The sequence below is a fragment of the Sapajus apella genome, unplaced genomic scaffold (genome assembly GCF_009761245.1).
Source record: "Sapajus apella isolate SASKATOON/1434 unplaced genomic scaffold, GSC_monkey_1.0 scaffold11, whole genome shotgun sequence".
NCBI classification, from domain to species: Eukaryota; Metazoa; Chordata; class Mammalia; order Primates; family Cebidae; genus Sapajus; species Sapajus apella.
The window spans coordinates 6,883,643-6,896,868 of NW_022436951.1; the positions used below are offsets into that span (position 1 = coordinate 6,883,643).

The 13,226-nt window shown below is 40.5% G+C and overlaps 1 protein-coding gene across 3 annotated transcripts in view; it reads left to right on the top strand.

Moving 5' to 3' along the window:
- The first annotated feature begins 4,369 nt into the window (after positions 1–4,369).
- Positions 4,370–13,226, top strand: part of CAPSL (calcyphosine like) — a 36,557-nt gene continuing 27,700 nt past the window's right edge. For 2 of the 3 annotated variants that reach the window (XM_032278964.1, XM_032278962.1), the window contains exon 1: positions 5,226–5,325. The gene's annotated coding sequence lies outside the window, so the exon portion shown is untranslated. The other variant, XM_032278963.1, reaches the window with a different exon arrangement.

The window sequence follows — 13,226 nt, forward strand, 5'->3', positions numbered from 1 at the left end:
CGCCCCGGGCCGCCTTCGTCTCAGTGCTGGAGAGACGTTCCGTTCCTCATTCCATGCTTCTTGGTGGGTGCACAGTAGTTGCCAATAGACATTGTAGCAAGCATTTTCAGGCTCTTGTAGGCCGAGGAAAGGTGCTCCTGGGCGTGGCACAGCAAATTGGAGGAAACCCGGAGAACTGACTGGGGTGAGGGGACCCCTGGACAACAGGGTCTTAGGAAGCCCTTTTATCTTTCATCCAAGCTACTGGAAGGTTTTGAAGAAGTGGGGCAGTTAGTTTTGCATTTTGTGCCCCTATTTTTATTTCTTTTACTTTTATCCCCAAAGGAATAGAAGATAAAAGAGAAAATATATCAAAGGAAACAAAGGAGCTCCCGAAGAACCTTCTTCAGCCCACCTTGAAAGGACAGTGGGCTCTCTCTTAGATCAATTTAAGATCATTGAGAATCTGGGATTCCTGGAGCTGGACGAAAGCAAGGAGTTCATTTAATTCGGTCTTTCCCTTTCGTTTTCCTAAGGGGGGAAATACCAAGGATTAAGGAAATTGAGGCACCATTTACAACAGCACACCCAGCCTTCCTAGTGGCCCATGAGGAATTGACTCAAGATTCCTTACCCTGAGGCGGGAGCGGTGGCTCACACCTGGAATCCCGGCACTTTGGGAGGCCAGGGCGGGTGGATCACCTGAGGTTTGGAGTTTGAGACCAGCCTGACCAATATGGTGAAACCCCCTCTCTACTAAAAATACAAAAATTAGTTGGGGATGGTGGCGTGGGCTGTAGTTCCAGCTACTCGGGAGGCTGAGGCAGAATAATTGCTTGAACCTGGGAGGTGGAGGTTGCAGTGAGCCAAGATAGCCCCACTGCACTCCAGCCTGGAAGACAGAACAATACTCCATCTCAAAACAACAACAACAACAACAACAACAACAACACAGTTTTAGAAAGCTGTGACACAGTTGTAACCTTTCTTTGCTTGTTTATTTTTCCTGACCATTAGGAGAAATTAAGAGCTTGTCTCTTCAATTGTACTGTTCCCCTGCCTCAGACTTCAAGAGGGAGTTGATGTGGCTTGTGAAGTGCTAAAATCCCTGCTAATCATCAGCTGATTGCTGTATTGCTTTTATCAATAATCTAGTATAAAACAGGTTGATCCAATAAAATTCAGATTCCTTTAAAAAGATAGTTTTTAAAGACAATGTTTGAGATTTTTTTTTGGACCTAAGAAGGGCTCCTCCCAGCTGTCTCTTTTCCCAGTTTCCTCTGGCAAGTTAATCACCCTACAGTTTAACTTGTTTCTCCAATGAATCTACTCATCTCTTCGCAACTGCCTGTTACTGCTAAGTCCACTGTTCCTTTGTTTTTTCTGTTTGGGTGCTCTTGGCCTGGAGCTACTCCATAGTTTCTGTTGAAGACAGAGTCAATTCCTTTGCGAGGTCCATTAGTCAGGGTTCCTTATTCAAACAGAGCAGTAGGATATCTTTGTTTTTTTCAAGGAATTGGCATATATGATTTTGGAATTCTAGGAGTTGGCAGTCTGAAATCTGTAGAGCAGTCTGGAAAGTCTTGGGCAGGAACTGATATTGCAGTCTTGAGACAGAACTTCTTCAAATAAACTGTAGATATTGATTACAACTAAAAAATAACATTAGAGCAACACATAAATTAGGGTTTGATTTAATAACAGGTACAACAACATATGTCAAGTTGACATAAAAAACACAGTTTTATGCAACTCTTCTATAGCATACTGGGAATATACTAAGTCTTCCCTATAGTGGAAGTCATTGGGTGATGTTCGCTCTTATCCTTGGTATTCTCTAACATAAATACTGTGATGTATTAGGTTTTAAGGAAATAGGGTGAGAAGAATATGATAGTATTCCACACACACAGATTCATAACAGAATAAAAGGTAAATACTTATAACGTTTACAATCACTTTGCAACTGATCATATGGTGATAGCTAGCATTTATATTTCATATGCCTTTGCCCTCAGCAAGTACCTCAATTGATTTTTTGCCTGACTGGGAAGGGGATTCAAATATTCATTCTTGAAGAGTTGGGGTGATTAGTTTTCCTTCCTGAATTGGGTTACTGTAGATTTTTTTTGTTGACTTTAATAAAAGGACATGGGCATACTTAGTGATGTGCTAACAGAATCCCTATATTCCAGACTTACTCTTCTTTTTTATGATTTATAACAGTAAATCAAAGAAATCGCAGTTGTGGCAAGTACTACAAAGAAAATAAAAACATAGTATTTGCTTCTTTTTTTTCCAACTTTTATTTTAAGTTTTGGGGTATATGTGCAGTTTGTTACATAGGTAAATGTGTGCCATGGTGGTGTGATGCACAGATCCTCCCATCACCTAGGTAGTGAGCCCAGCACCCGTTAGCTATTCTTCCTGATCCTCTCCCTCCTCTCCCTATACCCTCTGACAGGCCCCAGTGTGTGTTGTTCCCCTCCATGTGTTCATGTGTTCTCATCATTCAGCTCCTACTTATAAGTGAGAATATGCAGTATTTGGTTTTCTGTTCCTGCATTAGTTTTCTGGGGATAACACTTCCAGCTCCATCCACGTCCCTGCAAAGGACATGATTTCATTCCTTTTCAGGCTTGTTCTTTATGCCAATGTGTAGAAGGAACCCAATTTGCCTTGTAATTAGGTCTTGCGTGATAAATCCAGTCCAACATTTTTCAACCTCCCTAAGCCTTTAGATACCTTTCTCTACAGTGACCCAAGGCAATTCTTATATTTCAGCTCATTTAGTGTAGGCCACCCTTTGTTTCATCTTTAACTAAACCAAACAAACAGAGCTTTATATAACCCATTGACCTGCACTCTATATTGAGAATTTGTACTTTGTGAGCCTGTATCAATAAATCAATCTTGAGACAACTTTATGTTCTTTCAACCATTATCTCACACTATTAACTTACATTCTCACACATATTCACCAGATTTTTTTTTTGTCTGTATAAACTGAAAAAAATATGCATTGCTTTTGGTATGTAGTATGTCTCTTATTGGTTAATAATTTTAATCTTTGTTTCAAGCCTGCTAGGACCAGAGTTTAGTTATAGTTCTACAAGCCAAGAGGTTTGGTGGAAGTAGGTTTTAAGGAGAATCAGCAGTGTTTTCCGATTAAAATACCTCAGAGGTGCTAGTATTCTTTCCTTTGAAAAATCAGGATAAACCTTCTCAGACATGAATAGCAGGGTTGCTCCTACTGGCAAAGAAGATGCAGCAGAACTTAGAGGTTATGTGTCCTTAGCTTCATCAGGATCTACCCCATATATTTCACTCCAATTGTCAGAATGTCATTCCTTCCCAATCAATCCCCTCAGTTTAGCAGAACATACTTTGCCTGACTGGGAATTCAATTTGTATCATAATTCTGCCACTCTCAGGATAACACTCTAGATTTGATTTTCTGAAACCTGAGGCTGATGACAATGGGAGATAAGTACATTCCTCAGGGAAGACACAGAAGATTTCAGATCATTTATGTGGAGTTTGAACTTGGAATTTCAAGCCCTGATCTCTTCCTTTTCTTTCCTCACTTTGTCTACCACAGTTAGGAGTAGTCATCCTCATTACACTTATTAGTTTGACTAACATATTTTAAAGTATAATGATTACCCAGAGACTTGCCTTTTATGAATATTTGATTAGGAATCCAGTAGTAATATTCTACATATCTTTTTACCACCTCACGGTATAGACTATCATTGCCTTCTTTACCAATGGAAAAAAGCCTTATGCCGTAAAATATAATGGATCTGGAAGATACTATCTCTACACATGGTAAAACCCTTGGAATTATACCGGTTGCTAGCAGCAGAAACAAGCAAAAGTGTTGCTTAAGTACTCCGGTGATTTCGTTCTTTTTACTTCCTTTGACACAGCCTGGAGGAAGACTATTGAGGGCTTGCATGGTGGTTCCATCATGCTGTCCATAGCTCCCCCTTTCCTGTTTCTTTTTTGTTAGTTTTTTATCTTTGATCTCTTTTCTTAAATTATTGTATCAAACTTGATCTCTGGTAGGTGGTTTTCAAGAAATACTTCATATTTAAATGCTTGTGCCTCATATTTGCTTTTGCATTCTCAGATGGAATTAAGTTTCTTCTTAAAAGTTTCAAATGCTTGATATCTTGTGGGTTAAACAACTGAAAAGAAAACATTAGAGAGCTGAGGTTGCCCTGGAAGAACTGTAGTTCTAATTGCTTAATTCTGGGCTTGAGACAATTCAGATAAAAGGATGAAATAGCTACTACATATACTCCCTGCAGATGTAGGAAAGGACTCAACTTCTTGCCAAATCCATGAAAGAACTTGCCTGGTAGTCTGCAGAGCTGGGTGCCTGGCATCTACTAAGTTCTGTGAGTTCTCATGCTGTAAGGATGTTGCATACAGCCAGGATCATGTTATATACAGCAATGTGTGTGCGTGTGTGTGTGTGTGTGTGTGTGAGAGAGAGAGAGAGAGAGAGAGAGAGAGACATGTAAGGTTTGAATCGCCAGTAATTATACCTGCCTGCAGGACGTGCAGGAGTGGGAATGCAAGGGTAGCGTAGATGTCACAGATACACAATGAAAGAAACCATAATGTAGATCCTTTCCTCTCAATAAGCCCCTAAATTTCTTCTTATCTGGAGAATTAACTGCCAGGGAACATGTGAAAAACAGAAGTAAAAAGAGACAAAGAAAGAAAAGAAGAGAAGAAACCGAGGATGAAAACAGCAGAAATGAGAGCCTCTGCAAATGCAAAGAAGGAGGGAGAACCTTGAATCACCTATAATTACTCCTGCCTGCTCCCAAGAGTTGTGGTTTAAAGTCTCACCTGGTAATAAGGCACCCTAGCAGCAAGCTTTCTGGGGAAAACAGAAGGACAGGAAGGTGCTTTCTGAAAGAAAGAAGACAATGCGCTGAATGCTACCTTGCAAAAAATGGGAGTCAAGTTCTGATGCTGTTCTAGAAACCAAACCATTGCAGCAAAACTTCTGGCTGGCTTCTCTCCCAAGTGCAAAAGGCTTGAGCTTTCACAGTCACTGAGATTTCCTAGGCGACAGGAGTGTAAACTTGAGAAAAGGCAGAACCAGAATAGAGATTGGCAGTGAGCCGAGCCAATCAGACTCTGAGTCTGCAGCAGTGATTCCAGGCCATCCAATTAATACTAAGAGAGTGGACCACGACCTCTGAGGAAGACAGGTAAGAGGGAGGAGGCTAAGGTGGCTTGGGAGGGACCAGTTTTCCTAGATGCAGGAGAGAGCGTCCATAGTTTCAGCTCAAAGAAACTGGTGGCAACAGATTAGCATTTAAGGTAAATTAATGCTTTTTATCTATTCTATGATTTGATTTTTTTTTCTTAGTTTGTTTTAGCCAAGAAAAGAAGACAGTAGATGTTACTCTCTAAAAAGAAAGCCTGAAACTTCTTGAGAGTTCTTGGACTTGAGAAGCCATTACTAGGCTGTCAGTGCAAAGAGGAAAGAGCTTGGTACTGGGAAAGGTTTTTGTAATCTTTGCAAAAAAATGCTTAGCTAAAAATGTACAAATATTAATTTCATTCTGTAAAGGAGAAGGAAGTAAACAGTACTGAGCAGTCACTAGGTACTACATATTTGAGTGTGAAGGGGTTGGGTGAACTGCTATATTGATCCTGATGACCACTGATAAAACTGAGCTTCAGGGAGGTTCAACATTTCCAAGTCACAAAACAATAAAACATTTGAACTTTCATGCAGACCTCGCTTTGTCTGATACTTAAACTTATGCTATTTCTGCTGTACACTGACAACTGAGAATCAGGATAAATATCAGAATGCTCATTAAAGTGTACTTACATGGCTTGTTCAAAAATTATATCAGATGGTGGATTTGATTCATCAGAGACTTGAGTGGGTCCTTTACGTTCTCAGTAAAAGACAACACCAGCAACCCAGGCATTCATCTCTATTGCCTTTGGTCTGGGGAGTATTTAAACTATATTAAATAAATGAAATTCTTTTCTGTTTTTTTTTTTTTTTTTTTTTACTTTTTTTCCCCTCAAACCCTACAACCACAAAAATTTATTTTGTTACTGAAAGTTTTAAATATTGAGATTTGAATTTCAGGCATACATTTGTATTTATATTTGGTAGCAATTACCCAATAACAATGGCAATGATAAATTACAATAGCAATCTAATAGCATCCTGCTAATCCCTGATGATGTGATGACAGAAAATGCTAAGGATACAGCCCTTGCTCATAAGGACCTTATACTCTGTCTAGCAGGACAGATAATTCTGAAAACTATGAATTACATCGTTGTGCAATGTGAATGCTATTTGGACTTCACCATGTGACTATGGAAGGATGGGTGGGACTTCTCTGGGCCAAGAGGTAAGGCAAGGTGTTTCTGAAAGTGTGACTCTGTGTACAAAGGTGCAGAGATATGAACACATGCACACGAATGTTCATTGCAGCACTGTTTACAATAGCAAAGACCTGCACCAACCCAAATGCCCATCAATGATAGACTGGACAGGGAAAATGTGGCACATATACACCATGGAATATTATGCAGCCATCAAAAACGATGAGTTCGTGTCCTTTGTAGGGACATGGATGAACCTGGAAAGCATCATTCTCAGCAAACTGACACAAGCGCAGAAAATCAAACACTGCATGCTCTCACTCATAGGCGGATGTTGAACAATGAGAACACATGGACACAGGGAGGGGAGCACTACACACTGGGGTCTGTTGGGGGGAAATAGGGGAGGGACAGCGGGGGGTGGGGAGTTGGGGAGAGATAGCATGGGGAAAAATGCCAGATATAGGTGAAGGGGAGGAAGGCAGCAAATCACACTGCCATGTGTGTACCTATGCAACAATCTTGCATGTTCTTCACATGTACCCCAAAACCTAAAATGCAATTTAAAAAAAGCATGCTATGATGTGTTTGGGGAATGTGAATGAGTAGAGAGGCAGAATAGATTTTGAATGGATGGAGAATTACTAGAAATGGCTGGAGACATAGGAAGGCCAATGCATGAATTCAATGTTAAGAATTTTCATTTTACCTATATACAATGGGGAACCATCAAAGGGTCTTAAACTAGATCGTGAAGTTCATGTTGTCATTTTCTAAAGATTACTCACACAATCTTCTGAAAGGCAAAGTAGAGAGGGCAAAGCTAGGGGCAGGGAACCAGTTAGGAGACAGTTGCAATGGTGGAAATGAGGGGTGGCCATGTCCTGGGCTGAGTCAGTATCCATGGCGATGGAGATGAGGGAATGGAAATGCAGGATGGGTTACGACAGTGAAACTCTACAGGACTTAGCTGCTACTTGGATGTAAGGGGTGAGGCAGAGTATAGGATAATGGCCAGTTAATGACCCTAGTAAATGGTATTGCTGTTTCCTGAAGCAAGGAGTAAGGAAGAAAGATAATAAATTTGGTCCTGGAACATTAAACTGGAAGTATCTGTAGGTCATCCAGGTGTACATGTTTTGTGAGAAATCTGGCTCCAGAGAGCGGCGATGTTGGAATAAAGATTTGGTAGTCATCACTGTATCAGGGGATATGGCTGACATTGCCATGGGATAGTGAAATAGTAAGAAGAGAATAGACAACTGAAGCCTGAGAAACAGCACTTAAGAAGCAGGTAAAGACAAGGAAGAAACAAATAGGACAGATCCAAGAGGGAGGAGGAGAGACAACAAATTAGATTTATAGCCATTGAGAGAAAGGGTGTTAAAGAGGAGGAACGGCCAATAGTCAACTGTTGGGAGAAATGAACTAAGGGCTAATGACTGTTGAAGTTGGCAGTCAGGTTAACAGTGACTTATTGAAGAGTATATTTTCTGGAATATACTCCAGCCTCCTGTCTCCTCCTCTCCTCTATCTTCTGGTGTTGCTGCCATGTGGTGGAATCTAGCTGGAAGCCAGCGAGCAAAGAAGTGTGGTTAATACAGTTCATGGAGGTCAACCTCTTGTAGCACTGATCTGGGTGGGGAATGGTTCAGGAGAAGCACATGGGCAAACAGTGTTCAGCTCAGAGTGATGACTGCCATTCAGAGGTCGATCAAGATGAGCAGGCTTATAACTGAATAAGGAATAGAGGAAAATCTGGGTGTCTGTGTATGGAAGTTGCGCTTGGTCCCAAGAGGGGCAACCTCTTCCCGTAACTTGTAGAGGTGGTGGTGAGGTGCTTAAGAGCAAGGAGTAGGGGTGTTTAGCTTGTGGAATAACACTTTTGGCATCAACTGTTGCTTTAATCTCGTTATGAATGAAATAAGAATTTTCCTTGTAAAATTTTGCTCTTTATGCTGATATCAGACAGCTTTGTATAAAGAAAACATATCCAGGTTCACAAGAGCAGTTTTCTATATTTCACAAGTCAACAGATCGGCATTTGGGAGAAGATGATATTACAAGACTCTGAATTGTAGAAATAGCCGTGTGTTGGCTTCTCATGGGATTCCTAATGCCCATGAAAATTTGTTCCATTCATGATATTCTATGGAGAAGATTGTCTCCCATATTGTTAGCTATAATTCCATTGCCACTCAGCATCTTGTTTTTCCCCCAATCTGAAAACAGTTTTAAAATTCTTGTATATTTTCTTGTAACCTAAAGTCAAGTAGAATTAAAATTTCCTGGATATAAAGTGTAGCTTGAGAGGGACGACAGTCTTTGGTTGAGAGGTGGATGACAGCTCTTCTTACTTTCTTTGGAAGTTCTGCTTAGTGTGTGTCCCCTCTGCAGTTCCCCCTCTAGTCTCGACAGGAGTTCTTCACACAGAGGGAGGAGCAGGCAAACGCTCTGCGGTAACAAACAGCATCAGTCCTTCTTACTTAGTATGCTTGGGACTCAGTTACTCAATTTTTATAAATGAATGTCCTGGGGTGACTGCAGGGATTTCCTGTTTAAAAAATAGGAACATTTTCTGAGATGTTGTGGATAATTTACAAAAGACAGCTGGGGAACCGGCAGATGCAAAAGACCCTGCTCAGGATCTTGGTTTTGCTACCTATGCGTGAACTGAGACAACCTTGAAATCTCTTTGTGCCTCAGTTTCCTTGTTTTGTAAAAAGTGATATAGCTATGTCTGTAACCTATAATAATTGTTACCAAGACTGACTTTATGCTGGACAAATTTCTGCTCTAAACAAATGGACTGTGAAAAACTTGCAACACACAGGCAATCTGTTTAGCAGAGAACGTGAGACAGAGTGAGTGTGGGGTAAATGTTTCCTATTGCTGTTGTTCTTATCTTTTGCATAGTTCCAGAGGTCAGCAAACTGTTTCTATGCAGGGCCAGAGAGTAAGAAATTTAGGCTTCATGGTCCAGAAGGTCTACGATGCAACTATTCAACTTTTGAGTTGTAATGTGAAAGCAGCCACAGACAATATATAAACACACATATGTGGTGTTTTCCAATAAAATGTTATCTACAAAACCAGGAGGAGGGCCAAATTTGGCCCAAGGGGTGTGGTCTGATGTCCCGGGCCTAGATTATCTTAGCTTATGTTTGCCTGCACTGAGGGCATCCTTCATAACTGCCCATGGAAAAGTGAGCCTTATTTGTTTTGGATGAACACAGGTGAAAAAGGAGGAACCATCAAAGTGTTGACAACTGGCCTTAGGGCTTTCCTTAGTCTTCTGCATCAGAGTGATCTGGTTGCTCCCTATGTTTACAAAGCTTCAGGCTCCTCCTGGTTTTGTGAAATAAGCTGAGTTAGACATGCTCACACTCTTATTTTTTTGCATAGCAATATTCCTTCTGCCAATGGAGGCAGAAACTGTAAGTTGCCTCCTCACTAACCAATGACTTATTATTTTATAAACAGAACCTTGGGGGTGACAAAATATCCAGCCAAAAATCAGATTTCCCAGACTCCTTTGAAGTGGCGGATGAGCTTTAAATAGAAGGAATTGGGGGAATCTTCTGGGAACCTCTTCAGAAAGGGCTCATTTAGTTGGGAAGAACGTCCTTCTTGCCTTTGCCCTTTTTCTTTTCTTTTGCTTGGAGTGTGGATGTAATAGCTGGAGCTGGTATGGCTATTATGTACCTTTAGACAACTTTGAGGATAAAAACTGTGCTAGGGTAGAAAGATAGTAGTGTTTGGAAACACTGATGACTACTTGAAGCACTTCCAGAATTCTTTCACATGAGAGCAAAGTAAATCTCTATCATTTTCAGAGACATGACCTGTTTCTACTATGAGTCGCTGGATACAGTTCATAACTGATATGCTGATTCATACTGATGTTGTCACTATGACATTGGATTTCTATCCCTTAACACTTTTTGGTTTTCTGGAAGTGTCAGTTAACAACACCTAGGATACAAATAATTGGCTAGTTTTCTAAGTGGCCATAAAATAAACATTAAAATAGACAAATGACTCCAAAAGAAGCATTCGTTCTAAGGGACTGCAAGATAGTTACTAAGTGATTTTGGTGACTAATGGCTCCAAAAGGGCAAATATTCACCAGAGCTGTGGCTTTACCTGAATCTAAAAGGGCAACAGAAGATACACCAGTGGGCTTTGTCCTTGCAGTGGGTTTGAAATAATTGTCTGAGGTCACGACTTTGTGGCAAAAATGGAATATTCGAAAGTTAACCTGGTTGGTCTTAAAAGCATAGCCACTGAAACCAGCGAAAGTTTTTATTTTTCTTTTGTCTTGGTTTTATTTGTTTATTTCCCTATTTTGCAATCCAGCTAAATCTTTGCTTACCTTTATATAGTTTAGGTAGCTTCTTACCTTGTTTCTTTAAGATGTTGCATCGAGCAGATTGACCTAACTCAGAATAGATTGTGAGTCATTTCTTGATAAAACCCCCAGAGACTCAAGGCACAGCAAAGGGAAAAGCAAGATGGAGAAGGCAGCAGGAGAGAGCTATTAGGAGAGTGTATGCTGCTTCGCATTCCCCGGGGATGCTGATTATGACAAGGACCCTGTAACCTTGAGGCCTCTGTATTTTATTAAACTTGGGTTTTTTTTAATTGTTGTTGCTGTTGTTTTTTAACCACATTGTGTCAGTGACATGGGTTCTTGAATATTATGCTAAGATGCTTATTTTACTCTCATAGTCAAAGTGCTGGAGAAGCTGCTACTTGACAAAAATTCTTCTGGGAGAAGAGGTTATAATGGAATGACTTTCTTCTCGTAATTCTCTGGGGTAGTTGAGTCTCTCCTCACCCTGGATTGCTAGTTATTTTACCCAGCTAACGGTCAATATTTAGGGTCAGCCCAAACATTGCAGAAATCAGCTTTTTGCCATTTGTATCAGTTAGGAATATTTTTGACTGCAAGTGACTGAGGAACTAACAACAGATTAAACAGATAATACAAAGAGATTATGTTTCTTACAAGAAAGAAGTGTGAAGTCAAGAAGTTGCCAACATTGATTCAGCAGCTTGATGATGGCAGGGCTCTAAATTGGTATGGATATAATTCCCTTGGCCCTTTCCTCAGGATTGTATAGAGGCTGCCATAGTTCCAGACATCACATCCTCACTCAAGGCATGAGGAAGGCAAAAAAGATGAGAGAGATATTTCAGAGTTCTCAGCACTTTCCTTTGGGTCTCTTTGGCCAGAACTGGTTCCTTTGCCTTCCCAGTAGAAAGTGGACTACAGCTGAGAAAAAAGGAAATAGCTGCCTATTTCCCTCAGCCAGATAGCAGTGTCTAAAAAATTAACTGTAATTCAAATTTAATAAAGTTAAAACTACTTCTAGGAATGTAAACTTCCAAGGGTTGGAAGCTTGACTGTCTCATCCATTCCTCTTGTATGGCACATACTAGGTGCTTAATAAACATATTTTAATGCAGAACCAAGGCTAGAGTGAGGCAAGGTAGGTGTTTAGGGTGCACTATTTGAGGAGACACTCATTCTCAGGCTTGGGCAAGTGTAGGGTTGACATTTGCCTGATTCTGAGACTGTGTGCCTCTTTAAACGTGCTTTTCTCTTACTTAGCCCTAGCCACGACCCTGGTTCAGTGAATGAAATGAAATATGAATATGTATGAAGTAAACACTTTATCACAACGATATTTATAAAATATGATTATTAAAATGTACTATATCGCAAACATTAAAATAAGGACAGAATTCACATTTCAAAGATCAGTAGAAAGGAGTAAAGGCTGTGGTTTAGCAGAAATGTTCTCTATGCAAACCTGCCTATTGACGACGGCTGCAACATGCATTTTAAGCATTTTGAGAAAACGTATGTTGATGCAGAGAAAATGTGGTCAGATGCCAGACTTCAGTGACATCTTATTTCTACAGTATGCCATGTCACTTAAGTATAGATGGAAAACCGTCATACTTTATATGGTATGTGGAAGTTGGCAATCCAAACAGAAAACAGATGTTTCATATATTCATACATTTTAGAAAAAAATTTTAAAAATATATTGTGGGAAAATAGTAAATGGTATGAAAGATACTCCATGCAGGAGTTTTGAGTTTGATTTTAAAAGCCTCATACATCATTTTAATTAAAACAAACAGAAAAAATAGTTGCTGTAAGACATAGAGACTAAGTAAAACTTTTCATCTTAACAAGAAGGTATTTACACTGAGCCTTAGCGATTTGAAAACCCAAGTGGCCCGGCTTTGCCCTACCCTGCCGTCCTCACTCTCTGCTGGCATGAAATCCAGCAGTACTCCAAACAGTCTTTTCCCTGAAGCTTTTCCTTTCCTGAATCTCCTATTTCGTGGACCTTCTCTTAGTCCCCAAAGCAATTTATTTATTTATTTAGTTTTTGAGACAGAGTTTTGCTGTTGTTGCCCAGGCTGGAGTGCAATGGTGCCATTTCAGGTCACCGCCAACCTCCTCCTCCTGGGTTCAAGCTATTCTGCTTCTGCCTCCCGAGTAGCTAGGATTACAGGCATGAGCCACCACGCCTGGCTAATTTTGTATTTTTAGTAGAAAAGGGGTTTCTCCATGTTGGGTCAGGCTGGTGTGAACTCCCGACTTTAGGTGATCTGCTCGCCAAAGTGCTGGGATTACAGGCATGAGCCACCATGCCTGGCCAGCAATTTATCAGTTTTAAGCAACATCACAGCGTATCTGTTGAATGCAGTGATTTAGAACTGTGCTCAGCCCCGGCTCTGCTACTCCCTAGTGGCACATTCTCAGGCAAGTGACCTGGGTTCTTCAGGTCTCTGCTGACTTCCTGTAATAGGGCAGTAATATTTGATAGAATCCACCTCACGAG